Source organism: Zea mays, chromosome 1 (genome assembly GCF_902167145.1).
Source record: "Zea mays cultivar B73 chromosome 1, Zm-B73-REFERENCE-NAM-5.0, whole genome shotgun sequence".
Lineage (NCBI taxonomy): Eukaryota > Viridiplantae > Streptophyta > Magnoliopsida > Poales > Poaceae > Zea > Zea mays.
The window spans coordinates 182,363,920-182,369,597 of record NC_050096.1 but is presented as its reverse complement, the minus strand read 5'-3'; the positions used below and the strand labels follow the sequence as shown (position 1 = coordinate 182,369,597).

General features: G+C 42.5%; 1 long non-coding RNA gene across 1 annotated transcript; it reads left to right on the top strand.

Moving 5' to 3' along the window:
* The first annotated feature begins 3,731 nt into the window (after nucleotides 1-3,731).
* On the top strand, nucleotides 3,732-5,386 carry LOC103640679 (uncharacterized). Its single transcript, XR_559821.4, has 2 exons — nucleotides 3,732-4,871; nucleotides 5,006-5,386. It is a non-coding gene; the product is annotated as an uncharacterized lncRNA (long non-coding RNA).
* The last annotated feature ends 292 nt before the right edge of the window (nucleotides 5,387-5,678 follow it).

Genomic DNA, 5,678 nt, shown 5'->3' with positions numbered 1-5,678 from the left:
GATAAACCACTGTGCCATCTTTGTGTTTGATCTCTTGTGGTTATTGTGTTTTGTTGAGACTCCTCTCTAGCCACTTGGCATTATTTGTGCTAACTCCTAATCAAGTTTTTGTGAGTTAAGTTTCAAGTTTTACAGGATCACCTATTCACCCCCCCTCTAGGTGCTCTCACTTCCCATCCGGGGAGGGAGAAAAATAAACCTGGGTATTAAAAAAATTATTCAGTAAGAGTGTCGGCCCCCACATTCTTATATGGCACAGCTAGGCTGGGGACCGCGCGCACAGTAAGCGTGTCTGCCACGTCACTGGCCGACACTCTTAACATAATAGTGTCGGTTGCGTGCTGAACCAACACTCTTAACATAAGAGTGTCGGTCCCCATACTTTTATACGAATAAGAGCGTCCATTTTAGAGTGTCGGCTAAGAGTGTCGGTTGGCCGACACTATCATACTAAGAGTGTCAGCTTATTTCAGTAAGAGTGGGTTTTTGACCGACACTCTTTGCCTTGTTTCTTGTAGTGTGTAGAGGCCCTGGCTTTTAAGTAGGAGCTGCTACTACACTGGCGTTTGTTGGGTTCCACTTAGCCAGCCACCTATAAGAATGGTGGCATTTTTTTAGAGGTGACTTGACGAAATACAAAATCAGACCTTGTTTGTTTACATCAATCCTGCTCTGGATTAGTATGGATTGGAATTAAATCCATGTACAATCTATAACCCAAAATAATCTAAGCCTACTCAATTTTTTTATTCGGTTAAACCCATCATGGATTATAACCCAAAGGTTTGGAAATTTTTTAAACTATAGAAGGCATGAATAGAATAGCTCATTAGGTATGGAACAAATATATGAAGATATTGCACAAGTTTATATTAGAATCCATAAATCAAAAGAATACTAGCTTTGAGAGATACATGAATTAAATGATGAATGTAATAATCCTTCCATGAGAGATACATGGATCAAAAGACGAGTGGTTAAAGTTTTTTAAAAAGTCAATAATGTCATATATTTATAAATAGAGGGAGTACTTTTTTAACAACAAAACTCACTACTACAAAAAATTATTTGTAGAGGTCCTGGCTTTTTAAGCAGGAGCTGCCCCTACATGGAAGATGACGACGGACGAGCAGGTCCGGCCCAATGGAGGGTGAGGCGCCGCACAACCCGATGCCGACTAGGCGCCGTAGCCCACAGCAAGCGGTCATTAGAGAGCACATAAGTAAGGAGAAAGAAACAACATTACAGGCTCGTGTTACACTCGAATTTAAGAGTACACTCGGGTTCAAGTTAAATGTGTGTTAGGATCAAGTCTCACACATATGATGACTCATGGTACAAAAACGAATGTCACATATTTACTATATAATAGAAATTCTATACAAAATAGCTAAATAATTACATCATACGAAGACAACGATTCTTCGCAGCCATAGTTGACTGGGAGACGATGACCTAGACCTCTCACGAACTTAGTGTGTCATCCTTCATGCTCTTCATCTTGGTGGTACCTGTTCTTGACCTGAGGGTGAGTACAACAAGAGTGAGCTCACATACGTTCATCGCTCAACAAGTTGTGGGGAATAATGTGCATGAGCTCACTTACGGTGGGGACTCATGTGAAGTGTAAGACTTATCAAAGAGAATGGTTAAGGTTGAGCGTTGCTTTTAACAAGTTGATCAAAATTTTATTAGCAGTTACTAAGTATAATTAGATACCAACCCAATTAAATAAGAAATCGCAATTAATAATAATTCCCATAATTCAATGCAGATGACAGACTAGATTTAACTCCATAACTTAATCATGTGAGTGCCTGAGCCGCTCTTGACCAGTTTTACACTCTACAGAGGTTGCACATCATTACCCACAAGTCGTGATATCGATCTGCCACGGGATCATGAATCTCATACACCTCTATCGAGGACGCGAGACAGGGTAGCACTACGAGGCATTTACAAAGTTTCACTAGCTTCATAAAACCCGATACAGTTTCTTAGAAGGGTGATATAGGCATCCAAAAAGCCATCGCAGCATTGATCGACCCAAGAACCTCCCTATACCGACAACTCTACTGCCCTTACCCCTTTCGGGTAAGGTAGTCCTCCAGTAGCTTTCCTAATTAGTCAGCCAAGGGCATCCTATTCCACCCTTGTGGTAGAACTGTTTTCCCGGGTGGTTCTCCATGTTTTATTTAACACAATAATCTTATCATGAACAATAATTAAACAAACAATAATAATGGAACATGTTCATAATTTAGATATATATTAATCCCAAAACCAGGTAGAGCAATAGCAAGACTACCCAATAGTTCATCTGTTTGCAAGGTGTGGGGTGAACAAAACTAGGGTAACCTACTAGGTACTATCAAATTAACCTGAGCATGTCATAGTGATCAACATGAACATTATTAGGTAAGGAAGAGTGATCAAGGGCACAACTTGCCTTTTTGGTGTAACTCTGGATACTTCTCCAATTTAGTCTTCAACTGACTCACAACCTCACTTCTATCGTAGCAATACATATAGATAGACAAAAAGCAGGTAAAAACAACATTACACGAAAACATGGAAATAAACAACGAAGAATATTCTACATGTCGCTACGAGATCGTAGGTTCGATAACCACTAAATTCGGAGTTATAGTTGAAAAGATAAGGTTTATGATTGAATAATAAAATATACTTTTGATTGGTTAATATACATCATATGAGAAAATATACTCTAAATAATTAATTCAACTTTAATCTAGATTATAACTTGATAAGAAATCATATTTTTAGTCAAATATCATCATAGACCAATCTAACTTTGGTTAGAAGGATTAATCTAATAAACATAGGCTAATCCAATATCTATTCATAAAATATGTTTTATGGTTCAAATAATGTCATCATTGTGTAGGCCATTTTATTACGGAGCTAATTGTAAAGCCCAAAATTGGTATAAGAGAAAAATAATAATATATATATATATATATATTTATATGTTAGCGTTTTAGGAATTATGGAACCTTTGGACATTATTTGGTTTTCTTTTCTTTGTGCATATTCAATTAATGGAATTAAGGTAGTCAAATAAAAAATAAATCAATAAATACGGAAATTTGCATCTCATGCTGAAGTTCTTGTATTTTTATACTGGTATTCAAATTTGTGAGACAAGTTTAAGTTTAAAAATTAGAATTTGAATTATGGAATGAGAAAATAAAAGAGAAGGAAAAGAATATACACCGTAAGGAAAAATATGCATGAATAAATATATTCCTTCATGTTAGTACTTTTTATGCACTTGATTACTGTGTGAAATCCCCAACATATATTTGAATTCAAATACTAGATTTTGAAATTTAGGAAGAAGTTTAATTTGAAATCCAAAATAGAAAATAAAAAGGAAAAAAGGAAACCAGCGCGCTTGGGCCGGTTTCTCCTCCCCTCGTCCCACTCACCCATTCTCCCCGGGTGGCCCAGTTAGCTTTCAGGTCCGCGCAGCCCAGCCAGGGGGGAGTACGCGCGCTGACTAGCGGGCCCACCCCGCCAGCCGCTCCCTCTGCCGCGCTCTTGCCCTCTCTGTCTGGTGGCCCGGGGTTGTCAGCCTTCTTCCTCCCTGCATTGTCGTATCTGCAACAAACTCCACGGATTTCTAAGTGTTTGTTGCGGCAACCTCGGGTGCTGGCCAACTGGGGAATCTGGGTCGGAATCCCGTCGCCCCTGGGTATAAATCCATGGTCGCGCCTCTAGAACCCAAACGAATTCACCATGGAGCTCATCGAAGTACAGGGGTTGAGCCGCCGTCGTCGATCTATGCCAGCAACGTCGTTCGAGGTTAATGCTGGAGCCGCGGCATGGCCGGTGCTTGTCAGATCTTCCCTAGGGGTTTGTGCGCGCGATGGTGGGCGGAATCGTGCTAGATTGCTCGTCGAACCTCATGGAACGTCGTGGTGCCGCGCACGCCGTGTACCACTCTTGGGTCGCCATCCCTGCCTCCGGTGAGTGACCTCCTTGCTAGCTCGATTTCATCCCGTCTAGCGTAGCGCGGTCTAGGTCGAAGTTCGAGCGCAAGGAACATGGGTATGATGTGGGCGTCTATGGCACCACCGTGGGGGCAGCCTGTGCCGCCGTGTTGAAGCAGGCCGCTGCTTCGTCTCGACCGGGTCGGGGAAGGAGACCGTCCGTCTGTCAGATCCACGTTGTGCGGTAACCAAATATGTGTCGTTGCATCGTGATCTGGTGGTCTAGATCAAATCCGGATACCGGGTTGGGTAGATGTAACATAGGCCGTTCGGTTCCGATCGAATGGGTGTGAATAGATCTGGCTCAATAAAATCTGGGGCGCAGGGTTCTGATCCGGTGGTCCGCATTGCATACCGCTTCGATTTAGGCAGGATCTAATCTCGACCGAGGAACTCAGATCTAACGGCCGGGGATCGAGCAGAGTTATTGCGGCCGAGCGATTTTACTAATGAGTCCCTGGACTGAGCATATCTTGCACTGCGTTGTTCCACGTCACCCCGCCTCGTCTCAGCCACATGATACACATCCAACGGTCAAGCAGACGTCTTGCCTTCTCAGCGCCTGGATTGTTCCAGAGTGCGCTGCACATGTTTGCGTTTTCTCCAATCTGAGTTTCTACTGCCATGGAGGTCGAGGACACACTAATCCAGCTCTTAAGGCTCCGGCGGGCCGGCGTGCGGGGCCCTCTGATCCCTGTACGGCCATCTCCAGCTGACAGCTGTGATGCCCACCTCTATCGCTTTCACCGCCGGTGAGCTGTTCCGGGCAGCGAGTGCGACAGTGCTGCTTTGCCTCTATCAGGGAGCTCCATGTCCTCATCATCAAGAGCTCGTCCTCCCTTTTGGATTACTCAGGTGAGGAACATGCTATCTGACCCCTCTTTTATTTGAACGCTCAATAGGCAAAGAGTAGATGCCTTGCAATTGCAAGCAAGGCAAAAAAAGGTGGAGCGGCTGATACTAGCAAAGCTCCTGCTCTTAACCAATAGAATACAACAGTGTTTGGGGAAAATATCCTCAAGGAGGCTTTTGAATTTCTGATCCGAAAATCCAAGCAAACTCGGAGTATCCTGAATGGATGTGGCACTTGCTCGACAAGCTTCATGTACTAAGTGAGTTGTGGAGGAAAGACCCTAAGACAGTCTCTTATGAAGACCTGAAGTGTTTTGTCAAGTTGGACAACCTATCCAAGATCAAGGAAAAGAATAACATCGGTGCTAAGAACTGATCTGGAGTCTCAGAACAAAACATGACATGTTCTATTGTACTTTTTTTATTCATATAGCACCAGACAACATTAACATTTTTATGGATTTTTTGGCAATAATGTAGCCACCTGGGATATTAAAATGTTTCCATTTGCTTGGTTTCGTACGGTTTTAGGCAGCTACGACACTGACATTCTTTTGGTTCTTCCATCTTGAGAAGATGCAGCTTCCCAATTACTTAGCAAATTATCAAGTTTCAAGGTTCTACAACATTATTTGATGTCCCAGCATAGGATTCACGATTTATATATTTTTCAGTTCATCTTGTGCAAAACGATATAATTATTATCACACATTACGATTTTTTTACGCGCGCAGAGCGCGCCCCATTTACTAGTTTATGAAATAGAACCCGCCGTCCTCAACTGGATAAAACACTCACACCTAAGTCCTT